Genomic DNA, 17334 nt, shown 5'->3' with positions numbered 1-17334 from the left:
GGAAAATAAAGTCTTTTACCCCTCCAGCCTCTCCAACTGGAAGAAAAGGTTCTATAGTAAGAAATGGCCTCAGAATAAACACCTCTGTCCTGTGGACCATCTCAGCTAGACCTGGGGAGCTCAGGGACTCCGACAGGTGTTCCCACACAGCGGCCCAACCCTCAGCCCAAGAGACAGAGTGTGGGTGTGTGTTTTAGGGTTAGAGATCCCATGAATTCTTAGGAAATCTACCAAGTTTTCAAAGAGTTTTACTAACAAGCACAAAAGCTTGACCTAAAAGAGACAGACACCATTCAAAAGAAAAGAGGCTTCTGCGTATCTGACTTTCTATGAGCAGGAACAAGGCCAAGGAAGCTATTCAGAAGCAACAATAAGGCATTTCTTATGAGAAAGGAAGAATGCTTCAGAGGGCAGAGCCAAAAGCAGTGGAGAACTTTAAACCAGTGAGCCACTCCTGAGGAGAACAATTGGGTCCTAATCAGGGAACATCCTCTGGCTCAGGAGTGGAGGGACCTAGCCGCATGGACCTGGGTAGAACTGTTGCAGATGTGATTATTGCTTGCAACCTGCTTGTGTGCCTCTGTTTTCAAAGGTTTACATATTTTGCTTATCCTTCCCCTATATCACCATTTACATTGGGCCTGTATGAGGAGATACCTTACTTCTAGTCCACTGTCTCAAGATCAAGAGGTTCTACATCTGAAGAGCTGTACCTAAGGTGCCCCATCTTGTATCCAGAACTGACATAAATCGTGGCTAAGACTGTGGACTTAGAGGCTGATGCCACAATGGGATGAGACTTCTGGGAACCCCAGGGTGAGGGCGAGCACATTTTTCTCATAGGAGAAATGTGAATACGTTTTACCAGAGGCAGACTGTATTTGATTACAAAAAAATGGCCCCAAGTTCTTAGCAGTATCTTTGATCAAGAAGTTGTGTCAATTTCCCTGCCCTTTGAATCTGGGCTTGGCCAGGAGGCTTGCTTGGACCAAGAGGACAGTAGCAAATGTGACACGAGCAGAAACTTGAACAGCATTCGCACAGGTGGGCTTGCCCTGCCTTACCAGCAGGAATACAGAAATCACTATGTGAGGAAGCTTGAGCTACCCCCCTGGAGGATGCGGGTCACAAGGAAAGAGAAGCCAGCACCCAGGTGATCCACCACTGTAGCTATATGACTGCGCCCATGTGAGCTGAGGGACAGAACCACCCAGTACTTACCCTGGGCCACCTACTGTCAGAGAAGCTTTATATTAATTATCTCATTTAATCCTCACAACCATGAGAAGTGACAGTATGATCTGGGGGTGCTTTGTTATGCTGACAAAGCTAACTCAAACAGCCCTCTTCAGGTTTCTCTGTTTCCCCATAATGTGTGTTCTTCTTTAAGGAGAACCTGGGAGAATGTCATGGATTACAGATAAATCGTAATTTTGGAAAGTAAATGCTTGTGCATTTAAAATGAAAGTTCATTGCTACAATTTTAAAACATAAACATAAGCAGCATGTCCCAAATAACTGTCCTGGGGATATATGTCACCCTCTTGATGTTCCTGACCTAATTACTTACCTTGATTTTAATGCACTTTATGTTTATAATATTCTACTCATGTTGCATACAAATGCTATATAATAAAGCACACACCTAAAAAGACCATGTGCTTCTTAACATGTCTGAGGGCAGCCTTCCTTTCCTTTTGAGGACTGTGGTCACAACCGTGGTGAGAAGAAAAAAAGACAATGCTAAAAAAAGATTATCTCGCACACAAGCAGGCCCTGCAGAAGGGCTGGCAGACACTGTTTGATAAGGCGGTGTGCTAACGAGGAGTCCTTGGGCTGGGGGCAGGAGGCGCAGGGACGCTGGCAGCTTTGACCCTGGCTGAGTTTCAGTCTGGTAAGAGGTTCTGCAAACTTGAAGAGCCGGTTTTGAAATGGAGGTGAGTGGTTCTAAGTGTATCTCACGTCTGGCATTCAGATCTCCAAAATGAAGAACCCTCGGCAGGCAAAATGCAACTTCCAAACACAACTCCACTGCCACATGCCAGACGTTCTTTTGCCTTCCCAGATGGGGCCGCAGCAGTTTCTTGCTATTCTACTAAAGAGAATAAACATTTGTGGGAGGCGAACAAAGTTGTAAGAACACCACAAGCTGATAAGGGCCCTATTCATCTTTCAGAAGGTAAAAGGCAATCGGGATACTTCTTTTCGGAGTCGTAGAACCTGCTTAGAATTCCACATCTACTTTAGGGAATTGTAAGAGGGTGGCCAAGTGTTGAGCCTGGGGAGATATTCAAATCCCAGCTCTGCCACCACCGGGCCCAGCCTGGGCTACCTCGCTGGTTTCAGGGTTCCCAGCAGCAAGAGAGGTCAATTCCGAATGGATGAGTGCTTTTCAAACCTCTCCTTGTCACATTTTTTGTTGTCACCTTCTCCATACCTTATCTTCCCCGTGTATACTACCTACGGCTTAGGATGGTGGGGAGATGTACACAAGATAGTCCACATAAAGCTCTGAGAACAGTGCCTGGCAGAGTAAGCACTCTGTGCATGCTACCGATTACTGTCTATTCTGGGATTTCAACTTACTCAAAAAACTACTTAGGGTCAGTAACTATTGTATAAATGTGCATTTGCTAACATACTACTAACAGGCTACTACCCGTCTCATCTACAATCACAAGTGAATACTAACACCTGTGCATTACTATATTCTCTGGGGTTTTAAACTACTTTTGTTTTAATTGTTGTTGTAAAATCTCTTTTTCTGCGTATAAAAGTAACCCATGATCTCTGTGGGAAGAAAAGGAAGGAGAAAAAAATCAAATGATATAGAACCATTCTACATGGAAAGTGCAAATTTCTCATCACCTAACACTACTATATATATTAACTATATAAATTAACCAATGACCAAGACTATTATACATTCTTCCAGACTCTCTTCCACCCTGAAGTTTGAATATTTAAGAAACAGCATTCAGAAGAAGTGATCCTGACCATGTGAAACAGAGAACAATTCCCTGGTAAACCCCAGGAGTTCTCTGGAGTCTCATAGTTTGGGGGCCCCTCTCAGGGCCGCCGGGCCGCAGGGCCACAGGGCAGGTCCCACAGTGCTTCCCCGCCAACACCATCTTTGTGCAGGGACATCACAGAAAAAGGAACACCAACAGCAATGTGGAATGGGGAAGGGATTTTACACTGGAAGAGAATCTTCACATTTTACTTTTCCCTTTAACAGTCTCAAGGTGGTCTCCCCAATTCCACGCAGCCCAGAGACTGTGCAAGAGTCCAGCAGTTCCTACAACAGCCTGAGGGGCAGCTATCTTCATGGTTCCATGTTTACAATAAAGTCAGTGCCTAGGTTTTCTTTTGGGACCAGATGGACCAATTTTAATTCAAGAAAGACCCATCAAATATCTCCCTCATCAGTATCTCACACAGGTGAGCCCCATTCCCCACCCCACCCACTAACTAACCCATTAGTTAGGTCTTGCAGTTAGTGGTAGTGCGGTTGGTTTTGTTTTCTGGTCAGATACAGGAAGATGTGGGGAAGAAGTCTTGCTCCTCAGTCAACTGACATGATTCCCAAAAGCAAATGTGGGGTAGGAGACAATGCTCTGATTCCTGCAGATCATATGATTTAAAATGATCTTCAAAACCAAATAAATCTACTAGTACCAGTTTCCATATTATTCCTATAACTCAAGGACAGAATCTTAATGCACTATATACACTTGGAATATCAGGCTAGTATAAGTTGTTTGGTGCCTTGCATTTACTGTATAAAAGAGGGCCAAGGAAACAAACTCATTTATCATAATGAAAATTTTTATGTCGAAGTGAATGTCTCTTGAAGGCAGTGCAAGATGGTGGTGCAAAAAACATGCTAAATTCACCTCTCCCATGGTCACACCAAATCTAAACTACATATAAATCAATTTCATCTGAAAAGGACCCAAAAGCTATCTGAAGAGCTCACTACAATAACTGATATGTGTAGGTGAGGCAGAGATGTGGTCCCACCCAAACCTCTACCCCTGCCCCCCATGTGACGACCCCTATCAGGAGGAACACAGAGCATCTCGCTGAGTAGCAAGGGTGATGAGCCCCATATCAGGCACTCCAACCTTCGGGACCTGCAACAAAGAGATGGGCCCTCAAAACATCTGGCTTTGAACACCAACGGGGCTCACAGCCAGGAGACCCAAAAGGCGGGGTGGTGGGGGTGGGGGGTAGAAGGGCAAGTCCTCTCTTAAAGGACTGGCACATGGACTCATTCACCCGGGGACTCAGCAGTTTAAAAAGCACCTAGACCTAGACTTATGTGAAGGAAATTCATTAGCTAATTTTTTTTTTGAGGTTTGTGTATTTTATTTAACAACTTCAGGCCACAGAATATGGGTAACTTAAACCCCTTGTATCAACTATATGCACTGTCTCCCAGAGGAAACAAGGAGTAAATGTTTTTCGGAGGATCTGTATAAAATCCTCAGTTAACGTCTCCAGTTTACATTAGGATTGTATCTAAAGAGATCGTCCGCAAGAGACTCTTCTTTTGCATGTTGCTTTTGCACCTCCATTTCCTGCCTTAACCACTCTTACTGTATTCTTTCGAGCATGATGAGCTATTAGATCTGATTCTCTAATGATCTGTGGAAGTTTTCCATATCCGGGAAATGCAACCTTTCCGAATTTCTTGAAATTCTTTAGTCGATCATAATCACCTTTTACACTGACTGCATTTTTGGAGGCAGAGTCACTAACCACCAGTGACCTCTGTCAGTCAGTGACACCTCCCTTGGAGGCGGCTCACATCACCCCGACGCCTGTCATTGTTAGGTGGTTTTTTTCTGTTGACCACACTAATTCTTTCTTGACGTCACATTTCTTGAAATATTTTGAAATATTTTCTTTCCTTGAAATATTTTGTTACTTTCTGGCATCATGTCATCATTAACAGAGCCATTTGTTTTTATATCCAATCTTGGCACTTTTCTCATTTTGACATCTTCCTCTTGTTTTCGAACTTTCTAACTCTAGTTTTGTGTTCTTGAATAACGCTTCCAGTACTTCACTCCCTATGGCTAAGTCATGAATTGTCCTCTTTTCTGATCTTAGTTTTTCTGTAGAAAGAGAAGTACTGGCAGAATTTTTCACAGTGGATTTTGAATGTGTATCTGTAAGTAAGTGATCTTTCCCCACCGGCTCATTCTGAGATAGATGTTGCTCCTTATTTTTCCATATTGAGGGTGTAGCGGATTGTTCTTTTTTTTTCCAGAAGGAAACAAGACATTTCCATTCTTACTAATTTAGATGAAGAAATTTCTTGCCTTTCTTCATCCCCTCTCCCTACCTTGGTGGATGGCTGGGAGGAGTTCCAGGTGGAGGTGGTCTGCAGCTGCTGGGAATCCTAACCTCTACCTCGATTCATGCCTGGGAGCTTCACTAGTGAAAGCTGACAGTCTGGGATTTTTCATCCTAACCAGAGTACTTGATACTACAGTATTGTTACCCAAGCTTATTTTGGGGGCTCCTTTACAGTAGACGTTTCTTGTGAAGGCATCCTGAATTTTTGTTCCATTCTGAGGATTTTTATTTCTTTTGGCCTTTCATTCAAATCTGTACTCTACTGGGCTGCCATATAGGAAGCCTCGATAAATATTTGTTGAATAACTATGTTTACCAGAATGATTATTTTTTTCAACCACTGTTGATGAGGCTAGGTCTTTTGAACACAAAGTTGAAAAAGATGGTCCCAGCCCTCAAGGTGCTCACAGGCTGGCAGAGAGAACAATGACAATAAGTACAATAATAGAGAGACACATGGAAGTGCTTTCTAAGTTGAGTGCAGGGTGGTGAGCACAGTCTGGGTGAGGGGAGGAAAGGCTTCTTAGAGAAGATGCTGTGTGAGCTTATTCTAAATAGTTGAACAGGAGTTAGACCAGCAAGGAGAAGAGGAAGGAAACAAGGCAGAGACAACGTGCACAAAGGCATGAACCACTGAAGGTATAGGAACCACAGCAATCTGATGTTGCAGGAGCAAATAAAACATATCAAGATGCCCTAGAAGTTTATCAGATTATTCTGTAGGTGACTAGTATTTCCTGCATTGACCTGACTCAAAATCGGCAAGTTTAAAAGGGCTTTCCTTTGGAAAAAAAAAAATTATTCTCCCAGAAAATGTACTGATTCCTATAATTCACTGATTCCTCATCCCTCTAATTCCCCTCATCTACAACTATTCAAGGAATTTGGCAACTCTCACCCAGGTATCTAAGTTATTAAAGGGCCCAGCCAGAGCTATCATCACCCTATCTCCCCAGCAGTCTTGGTCGGAAGCCAGCCAAGGCATTCAGGCCACACCAGAGAGGTGCTCTGAAAGATAAGGGGTGAATGTCACTGTATCAAGCCTGCTGGGATTAAGGCTGAGGTGTTCCTAGGCTCTCCCATGGTTCCCAAGGCCACTTGCTAATTGGAAAATACCAGCAGGTTTAGTCACCACTAAGAGCATAATGGTTTAGGGCAATGGATCTTGAACTCTGTCATGTATCAAAATCATCTAGGGAAAATTTGTAAAAATGCCAATTCATGGGCTCTATTCCTAAGGATTCTGTTCCAGGAGATCCTGAATATGGGCCTGGACTTCCCTTTCTGTTTTGTTGTTGTCGTTTGGGGAGGGTGGTGTTTTTAAATACCCCAGGTAATTCTGTTATTTATAATCTATAGGCTTTAGTGAGATTCGATGTACTGATTTGGAGCTTTTCAAAGGCTTAAAAAGAAGACAGAGGAGGAGGAGGGAAAGAAGAGAGAGAAAAAAAAACGTAGCCTAATATCTCAAAACTGTTTACCATTTACAATGTTAAAGCCTAGACTTATAGTGAAGACCAGTATGCACTGCACTTCAGTTAAATGGACAGCCGAGGGTTTTTGTTAGTCTTCCATATTACATACCACTTCTCCACTTGTCCTGGTCTACCCTCTCCTTTCTCTTCTTCCCTGTCCCTGATCTTCCTAGGATTAAGATCTTACTGTCTTCTTGCTGTCTGGTCAGCTATTCTAAATCCTTAAGGACCTTAAACAAAATGCCAACTTTCTGGTTCCATTCAGCAGAGTGATGGTCTAGGTCAGAAAGACACAAACAAGTCCATGCAGAGGAGAATGCCCTCTTCCACACAAATGTTGTGTGGATGATGTGAGTCTCAGATCCCCTTCAGGACCGAGACCCTTGTTCCCCCAGTTGCCAGAAGTATTATCTGCCAAGGGCTCACAGCTCCAGGAACTGCCCTTAACTGAAGAAAGCTGTTAGCCCAAGACTATGCCTTCAGCCTGGGTGCAGCCACATCCTAGTTGATATTAGGGGTACGATGACCCCTTGTTTAGAGGTAGCAGAACAATTCTGAAAGGCCATCCCAGCTCCAAAGTTCTCTTCTGTTGAGGCCACTGTTGTACGTGTACTATAGTTCAGTTTCCCCCTCTGTGTAAACCTGCTAACCTCTCTCCATGCCAAGTGTTGTTCCCAGAGGACCTACCAATAAACCTCAGAGTCTACTTCCAGGGAATATCATTGACCTGAGGTACCGAACTTGCCTCCTTCAGTCAACTACTGACTGCACAATGTAGTGGGCCCTGCACCTTACTTCTTGGGTAATATTAGGTGGTCACTCAATCTCTCCAAGTGTCTTCCTCTTTATCTATAGCATTTTGAATGCAGATGACAACAACAATAATACTTATTATTTTATTTTGGGAATTAATAGAGAAAATATGATGAGATCCCAAAGGGGGCAGCCTTCCAATTCTATCCCAATAAATCTTACCACTAACTTAAAAAAAAAAAAACCATAACAACCCAAAAATCTGTGGATCGCAACAAAAGCAGTCCTAAGAAGGAAATTCATACCATTCCAGGCCTACCTCAAGAAACAAGAAAAATCTTAATCTAACCTTACACTACAAAAAGAAAACTACAAAAAGAACAAACAAAACCCAAAGTGAGTAGAAGGAAGGAAATAATGGAAACCAAATCAAAAATAAATAAAACAGTCTAAAAAAACAGTAAAAAGATCAATGAAGCAAAGAGCTGGTTCTTTGAAAAGATAAACAAGATTGATAAAACTTTAACTAGACTCATAATGAAAAAAAAAGAGAGGACCAAAATAAAAGAATAAAAGTAACAATTGACACCACAGAAATACAAAGGTTTATAAGAAAATATTAGGAGCAACTATTTGCCAACAAATTGGACAATCTGGAAGAACTGGATGAATCCTAGAAACATACAATCACCAAAGCTGAATCAAGAAGAAACAAAAATTCTGAACAGATTGATTACAATTAATAAAATTGAAGCAGTAGTCAAAAACTCCCAGCAAACAAAAGTGCTAGACTGGAAGCTTCACAGGTGAATTTTACCAAACATCAGAAGAAAAACTAACACCTAAACTTCTGAAACTATTGCAAAAAATTCAAGAGGAGAGAAGACTCCCAAGTTCATTTCACAAGGCCAGTATTATCCTAATTTGAAAACCAGATAAAGACACTACAAAGAAAAAAATCATAGGACAATATCCCCAATTAACATAGATGCAAAAATCCTCAACAAAATATTAGCAAACTGAACTCAGCAATACATTAAACAGACTATATACTATGATCAAGCGGGGTTTCGTCCTGGGATGCAAGGTTGGTACAGTATCTGCAAATCAACATAATACAACACATAAACAAAATAAAGAAATAAAATCATATGATCCTATCAATAGATAAGAAAAAGCATTTGACAAAATCCAGCACCCATCTATCATAAAACCTCTCAGCAAAGTGGGAATAGAAGAAACATATCTCAACATAATAAAGGCCATATATGACAAGCCCACAGCTAACATCACATCAATGGTGAAAAACTAAAAGCATTTCCCTTAAGATCAGGAATAACACAGGGATGTCCACTTTTACCACTCTTATTCAAAATAGTACTGAAGTCCTAGCCACAGCCATCAGACAAGAAGAAATAAAAGCCAACCAAATTGGAAAAGAAGTAAAAAACATCATTATTTGTAGATGACATACTGTATATACCGAACCTGAAAGAGTCCACCAAAAAAGCTACCAAAATTGATAAATTCAGTAAAAAAGTAGAATACAAAATAAATATCCAGAAATTGATTGCATTTTTATACACTAAAGGTGAACAATTGGAAAGAGAAATTAAGAAAACAGTTCCATTTACAATTGCATTAAAAAATAGTTAGGTACTTTGGAGTGATGAACACACAATACTAACATACAGATGATATAGATAGAATTGTAACACTGAAATCTATATAATTTTATTAACCAATATCACCCCAATAAAGTCAATTTAAAAATACCTAGGAATAAATTTAACCAGAGATAGAAGACCTGTACTCAGAAATATAAGACACTGAAAAAAATTGGAGAAGATACAAATAAATGGAAACATAACTCATGATCATGGAGAAGAAGAATTAACATTGTTAAAATGTCCATACTATCAAAGCAATGCACTTCCTACCCAAATCAAAATACTAATGGCATGTTTCATAGAACTAGAATAATTAAAAATTTTATACAGAATCAAAAAAGACCCCAAGTAACCACAGCAATCTTGAGAAAGAAGAACAAAGTTGGAGGAATGACACTACCTAATATCAAATTATACTATAAGGCCATAGTAATCAAAACAGCCTGATATAGGCATAAAAACAGACACATAGAGAATGGAACAGAATAGACAGCTCAGAAATAAACCTACAGTTGTATAGTCAAATAATATTTGACAAAGGAGGCAAGAACATACAATGGGGTAAAAAACAGTCTATTTAATAGATGGGAAATTTGGAAAAACATGTACAAAAAAAGAAACTAGACCACCTCTTATACCATATACAAGAATAAACTCTAGGACCTCCAGTCAAGATGGTGGCATAGATAAACATGGCTTGCCTCCTTACACAACCACATCAAAATTACAACTCAATATAGAACAACCATCACTAAGAACCATCATAAATCGAGTTGAAAGGAAATCTCACAACTACAGAATTAAAGAAACTGCAACCATCCAAACTGGCAGGATGGGCAGAGACGTAGAATAAGCTGGTCCCACAGCCACTTGTGATGGAAAAATCCAGGAGAATATCTTGGGAGTAAGGAATCCCAGCCCCACACCAGGCTCCTCAGCCCAGGATACCAGTGCCAGAAAGACATGTCACCATAAATCCTGGCTGTAAAAAACCAGCAGGGACTGATTTAGTAGAAGAAACTTCTAGAGTCCCAAGCAGCTCCTCTTAAAGAACCTACACACAGACTTACTCAGACTCACTCCCCCTGAGCTCCAGCACGAGTGTATCAGATTGAAAGGCACCAGTGGTATACAAGAGAAACTGAGTGTCTGGCATCAAGCTGATAGCTGAGGACAGTTTTCTCCCAGATAGAAAGGTGGGGCCCTGGCTGGCATAGCTCAGTGGATTGAGCGCGGGCTGTGAACCAAAGCATCACAGGTTCGATTCCCAGTCAGGGCACATGCCTGGGTTGCAGGCCATGGCCCCCAGCAACCACACATTGATGTTTCTCTCTCTCTCTTTCTCCCTCCCTTCCCTCTCTAAAAATAAATAAATAAATAAATAAATCTTTAAATAAAAGAACATAGGAGTTTAAAAAAATAAAATAAAATGAACTTTAAAAAAAAGAAAAAGAAAGGTGGGCAGAAGCTATTGTCCCTTTTCTAAACCCTATCCCCACACAGCCACAGAGCTGTCAGGCTGGTGCCATATCTGAGACTCCGTCAACCTGGCTAACACTGTTTGCCATGCCCTGGAGATCCCTAGAAGCTGTCTCTCCCAACTTACAGGCCCACCCAAGCTGAGTTTTCATTTGAATGGAAGGTCTTAGCTCATGTTTCACAACTTCCTAAAGGCTCTCAAACAAGCAAGAGCCAGCCAAAGCAAGCCCTCAGCCACCCATACCTCTTACTAAGTGGCCTCAGGCCCAGCATTAGCAACAGCCAGCCTAGATGCACAGCCTGGCTTTGCCTGGGAATCTCCAAGCCCAACACAAGTTGCAGCCCTCCTAGATTACATAATAGCTCAGGCAGGGTGACCCTAGACAAAACACAGGTGGGGGCCGACCTTAGCCTGTACCACCCAGGGAAACCCCAGGGCGTGCAGGCCCAGTGGACAGCTACAGACCATGTCAAAGCACCACCACCCTGTCTTCACACAGCTGATACTTCACTGAGGGCAGAGGTAGGTGGTCAGTGTTCACAGCCAGTCCTTGTAGCTGACAGTCCTGAGTAAATCCCTCCCATTGACCTGCCAACAGCAATAAGGCTCACCTATAAGAGGGTGTACTCAGCCCACACAAAGGGCAAACCTCAAGCTCCCAAGCTTGGGTGAAACAGGAGGTTGTCCCACAGGACACCTGCTACATTAGGCCACACCACCAAGACATGGAATCAGAGCAGCTCTACCTAATACATAGAAAAAAAACACAGGGAGGCTGCCAAAATTAGGAGAAAAGGAAACATAGCCCAAATGAAAGAAAAAATCAAAAGTCCATAAAAAGAACCAAACAACATAGAGGTAAACAATCTATCAGATGCAGAATTCAAAACACTGGTTATAAGGATACTCAAGGAACTTAGTGAGGCCCTCAACAGCATATAAAGGATCCAGTCAAAAATGAAGGATACACTAATTGAAATAAGGAACAATTTACAGGGAAACAACAGTAGACTGGATGAAGCTGGGAATCACATCAATGAATTGGAACACAAGGAAGGAAAAAACAAGCAATCAGAACAACAAAAAGAAAAAAAAGAATTAAAAAAATGAGGATGGTGTAAGCAGCCTCTGGGGCAACTTCAAATGTTCCAACATTCACATCATGGGGGCATCAGAAAGAGAAGTGAAAGAGCAAAAAAATGGAACTCTATTTGAAAAAACAATGAAAGAAAACTTCTCTAATTTGGTGAAGAAAATAGACATGCAAGTCCAGGAAACATAGGGAGTCCTAAAGAAGATGGATACAAAGAAGCCCACTCCAACAAACATCATAATTAAAATGTCAAAGGATAAAGATAAAGAGAGAATCTTGAAAGTAGCAACAGAAAAGCAGTTAGTTACCTACAGGAGAATTCCCATAAGACTGTCAGTTGATTTTTCAAAGGAAACTTTGCAGGCTAAAAGGGATTGGCAAGAAATATTCAAAGTCATGAAAATCAGTGACCTATAGCCAAGATTGCTCTACTCAGCAAAGATATCATTTAGAATTGAAGGGCAGATAAAGAATTTCCCAGAGGGAAACAAAACAGAACAAAACAAAACAAAACCTAAAGGAGTTCATCATCACCAAACCATTATTATGTGAAATATAATATATTCCATTTCAAATGTATTATATGAAAGAGACTTATTTAAGGAAAAGATGAAGATCAAAACTATGAACTATAAAATGACAATAAATACATATCTATCAGCAATTGAATCTGAAAAACAAACTAAGCAAACTAGAAGAACACACACAGAATCATGTATACAGAGAACATTTTGATTATTGACAGATGGGAAGATGATGAGGGGAAATGGGTAAAGAGGTGAGTGGATTAAGAATTATGAATAGGAAGTTACAGAATACTCATGGGGATGTAAAGTACACTATAGGAAATGGAGTAGCCAAAGAACCTATACACATGATCCATGGACATGAACAATGGTGTGGGGGTTGCCTGGGGGACTGTGGGGTGGTAGGTGGAGGGGAGCAAAGGCAGGGAAATTGGGACAACTGTAATAGCATACTCAATAAGATATAATTTAAAAATAAACTGAAAATGGAATAAAGACTTAAATGTAAGATTCAAAACCATAGAACTCTTAGGAGAAAACAGAGGCAGTAAAATCTTGAACATTTCTCTTAGTAATATTTTTTCTGATATCTCCTCAGGCAAGGGAAACAAAAGAAAAAATAAACAAATGGGACTACATCAAGCTAAAAAGTTTTTTCACAGCAAAGGAAACCACCAACAAAATGAAAAGGACACCCCACTGAGTGGGAAGAACATATTTGTCAATGATATGCCTGATAAGGGGTTAATATCCAAAATTTATGAAGAACTCATGCAACTCATCACCAAAATCAAACAATCCAATTAAAAAATGTTTAGAGGACCTGAATAGATATTTCTCCAAAAAGTATATAAAAAGATGCTCAGCATCACTAATCATTAGAAAAATACAAATTAAAACCACAATGAGATATTACCTCACACCTGACAGAATGGCTATCATCAATAAATGAACAAATAACTGTTGGCATTAATGTGAAGAAAAGGGAACACTTTGCACTATTGGTAGAAATGAAGATTGGTCCAGCCACTGTGGAAAATGGTATGGAAGATCCTCAAAAAGCTAAAAATGGAACATCTTATGATTCAGTGATTCCACTTCTAGGTATATATCTGAAAACAAAAACCAAGACAATAATTTGACAGAATATATGCACCATTATGTTCATTGTAGCATTATTTCCAATAGCCAAACTATAGAAGCAACCAAGTGGCCATCATCAATAGGTGAGTGGGTAATAAAGCTGTGGAACATATATACAGTGGAATATCACCTGTCATAAAAAAGAACAAAATCTTACCATTTGTGACAGCATGGATAGACCAGGAGGTATTATGCTAAGTGAAAGAAGTCAGTCAGAGGAAGACAAATACCATGTGATTTCACTTATATGTGGAATCTAAAGATCAAACAAACAAAACAGAAACAGACTCATAGAGGACAGCCTGATAATTCCTAGAGGGGAGGAGGCATGGCGGGCTGAGTGAAGAATGTAAAGGGACTGAGAAGTATATATTAGTAGTTATGAAAGTCATGGGGATGAAAGGTACAGCATAGAGAATGTAGTCAATAATATTGCAATAAGTACACATGGCACCAGGTGGGTGCTGGAAATATCAGGTCCTGGAACATTTTGTAAAGTAAATGATTTTCTAACCATTATGCTATGCACCTGAAACTAACACAAAATAATAGTGAATATAAACTATATTGAAAAAATATTAAAAATTTAAAAATAGAAAATGTATGTCAGAGTTCTTTGTAAAGAGCTGTGTCATATTGTCAGCTAACCTCACTATATGTCTGATTACCATGCAGCATCAGGAAGAGGGGAGGGGGCAGTGGGACATCTACTGATACTATGCAATTTGGCTTACAGATCATGTTCTAACTCATCTCAAGTCAACAGATTTGGGTCATTGATGAAGACACCCACACACATAATAGAAAATTAGAAATAAAACCGGGAACTGAGATGTGCATTGCTACAATCCTGAAACTGAAACAGAACATTACTTGCTCACTGTTTCCATCAGAAGACAGCAGCAGAGCAATTTCCACTCCTCTAGAAGGTCAGAATTCACATTATTACCCAATGAGTTATGCAATGAGTAATGGAATGGCATTTTGAACAGAGAAGCAAGTAAAACAGTTGAGTACATAAAATGAAGACTGCTTTCCTAGGCAATTGAGTATTTTCTGGATTACTCTGATACTGTATCCACTGAAAAGAAAAATGTAATAGCACACAAATGAACCTGAAAACATCTGATTAGATCAAGAAGGATAGCTGAAAAATTACCAACTCTAAAACTCTGTTTCACATTAAAATTACCAAGTTGTTAAGCCTTACCAAGAACTTGAATATGCAAATAATGCCTGATGTCCATAAACCCAGAAGGAGTGATCAACAAATGCCTTACTCTAATAGATGGTTCCTTTATCAGTAAAAGTCACAAATTGTTTAAAACTGTGAGGACCTTAGAGATCTATGCGACTCCCAACTTTGCTCTCTGCCCTCAGGGAAAACACAGTCCAACTGAAGAGGCAAGACAAATCCACTTGAAATATTAACCACAACCTTTCCCTTTCTTGTTACCTGAACAATGAATGAATTACAGGGAGAAATATAGGAATGCAGACCAACAGACCAACATGTGGGCTGCACCACTCCAGAAGGCTGCCGGTCTCAGATAACGGGAAACTATAAATACATATCTTGATTTCCTAATAAATTGGGAAGAAATGCTAAGTGAAACATTCTCTTCATGTGTGGAGAAAACATGTAAGAACTTCAAACTTACAATGAGTTTGCTGATTTGGTTTAGGTACAACATGAACTCAGCACTCATAATCCTTAAGTGGCCCGAAGTAGAGGCCTCTGGGAAAAAGACAACTAGACCCTGGTTGCCGAACAAAAATCAAGAGTTAAGGTAGGTTAAGAATCATGAAGCAATGAGAACAGTGAATAGTTGGGGCCAGTTTAGAGGGGGAAAGGCGGGTGGGGTTGTGAGTCAAAAATACCTTTGTCAGGACCACAGGAATCCTGTGTCCTGAAAGCAGGTCCTGAGCCCAGGGAACTTGAGCCATTGTGCCCAGCCCAAACTAAGAAGACTGGGGACACAGCAGGCCAGCTTCACTTAATAAGATTCTGGGAGTTAAAGGCAGGAGTGGGCAGGCAAGCACCTGCTTTAGGGTAAAATCAGAACACAGTAGGCCCCAGAGGGCAGATCACAAACCCGGAGTGTAAGGGAGTTGTTAGGGACCTGCCTGCGTTTGTTAGCGAGTCTTCCAACCTTGGACCATGCTCTGGCGATGAGTACCCCCAGGCCAGCCTTTCTGCTTCCCCTCAGAAGGGACATTACAGGTCTTAGCAACAAAACTTGGCGTGCGTCTAACAAACACAAAGCGCTCCACTTGAGTGTTCGGAAAGTAAGGTAACCAAGGCAGTTCTAAGGACACAATAGTTGAAGCTCTGGGAACCTTCAGTCACAGTGAGTCTCCATTACAATGCTTAAAATTCCCAATTATTCTAGGCTCGTTCTAGATCAACCAGGTATATTTTGGGGTGTAGGTTTGGGCAGGGTGGCCCTGTAGCACATCACAGCCACTGCGGTGGGGGTAGGGTGGGGTGCATCTAATAGTGTATTGGGCTTTTCCTGGATGGAGGTAAACTGTTGGGATCAGAGCAATGACTCCAATTTGAGTTTACCACAGTGCCCAAGTTCACTCATTCATTCACTGATTCATGGGGGCGGCATATCACAGCAGAATGGTTCCGAATGCGAGTTCTGGAGCCAAATGCTCGGGATTGATTTCTGACTTTATTACTTTCTTCACCTGTCAAAAGCAGTCAGTTATAATACCTACTTCACAAGGTCGCAGTGAGTAGTTAGTAAAAGACCGAGTTCACATAAAGAACCTAGAAGAGTGCCTGGCACTGATAAGCACTCACTGAATTTTAGCTATTATTACTCATTCATTCAAAAATGTTTAAGGAATGCTGATAATGTGTCCAGCACTGTATGAGGTCTTCATTATCTTTCTGTTCCTTTTCCTATTCTTCAAGGTCCGTCCCTATCTTAGTCATCAGCTAGGAATGTGGGAGTCATCTTAAACTCCTCCCTCTCCCTCACCACTGCCACCCACTTCTAAAGAGGGCCGGGTTTCACCTGTTAAACATCTACCAGCTCCTTCCCTCTTTTCTGTTCCTCACTCTCACTGCCTGACTCAAGCCTTCATTCCTCTTCTCAGACATTATAGCAATCTCCCCTGTGTCTCCCTGCGGCTAGTGTCACTCTCATACAATGTATTCTCCATCTTCATTCTAAATTGTCTTTTGAAAACACATATCTGACAATATCACTCACTTGCTTGAAGTACTTTATAAGATAAACTCACAGCTCCTAACCGGCACACAAGCCTTAGTGATATGGCCCAGCCTCTCTCGCCAGCCCTTTCCCCAGCCTTCACCCTGCGCCCTCATTAAACAGGCTGGGGTTCTCTGACTGTATGGCACTGGTCCTGCTGCTGAGTCACCCGTCCTTCCACCTTCCTGACAGCACCCCTTCCTCTTACATTAAGGTTCGTTATTTAATCAATACATACTTCCTAACACTTACCAGGAGTAGGGTCTGTGCCAAGTTCATGGAGTGTGATGATGATCACACTCAATCCTTTCTCTCTCATGGAAAAAGTGCCTTTGAGTCTCTCGAGGGAGAAATGAACTATAAAAATTCAGGTAAAATTGTCTCAAATTTAGCACTGGTACCCTTAGAGAATTTGAATATATTTTGGCATCAAGTCCAAAAGTAGTTCAGCTGATTTCAATCCCAACAGTAAGCTATGACACAGTGGATTTACTCATTTTGACTCATACAGCTACAATGTGTTGGACAAGATTAATGTGACCTATAAAGACAATGGCCAGAAACTTACTTTAATACAATGTTATAAAGTTACAAGCCAT

The 17334-nt window shown here is 41.0% G+C and overlaps 1 protein-coding gene and 1 pseudogene across 1 annotated transcript in view; both read right to left on the bottom strand.

The window, feature by feature from the left end:
* Positions 1 to 17334, bottom strand: part of STX11 (syntaxin 11) — a 29635-nt gene that overhangs the window by 10301 nt on the left and 2000 nt on the right. The window lies entirely within an intron of this gene.
* Positions 4494 to 15455, bottom strand: LOC123821870 (annotated as a pseudogene).

Source organism: Phyllostomus hastatus, unplaced genomic scaffold, assembly GCF_019186645.2.
Source record: "Phyllostomus hastatus isolate PE091 unplaced genomic scaffold, TTU_PhHast_1.1 phas_contig_40, whole genome shotgun sequence".
NCBI lineage: Eukaryota > Metazoa > Chordata > Mammalia > Chiroptera > Phyllostomidae > Phyllostomus > Phyllostomus hastatus.
The sequence above is the reverse complement of the archived record's forward strand: the minus strand, read 5'-3'. Positions and strand labels throughout refer to the sequence as shown.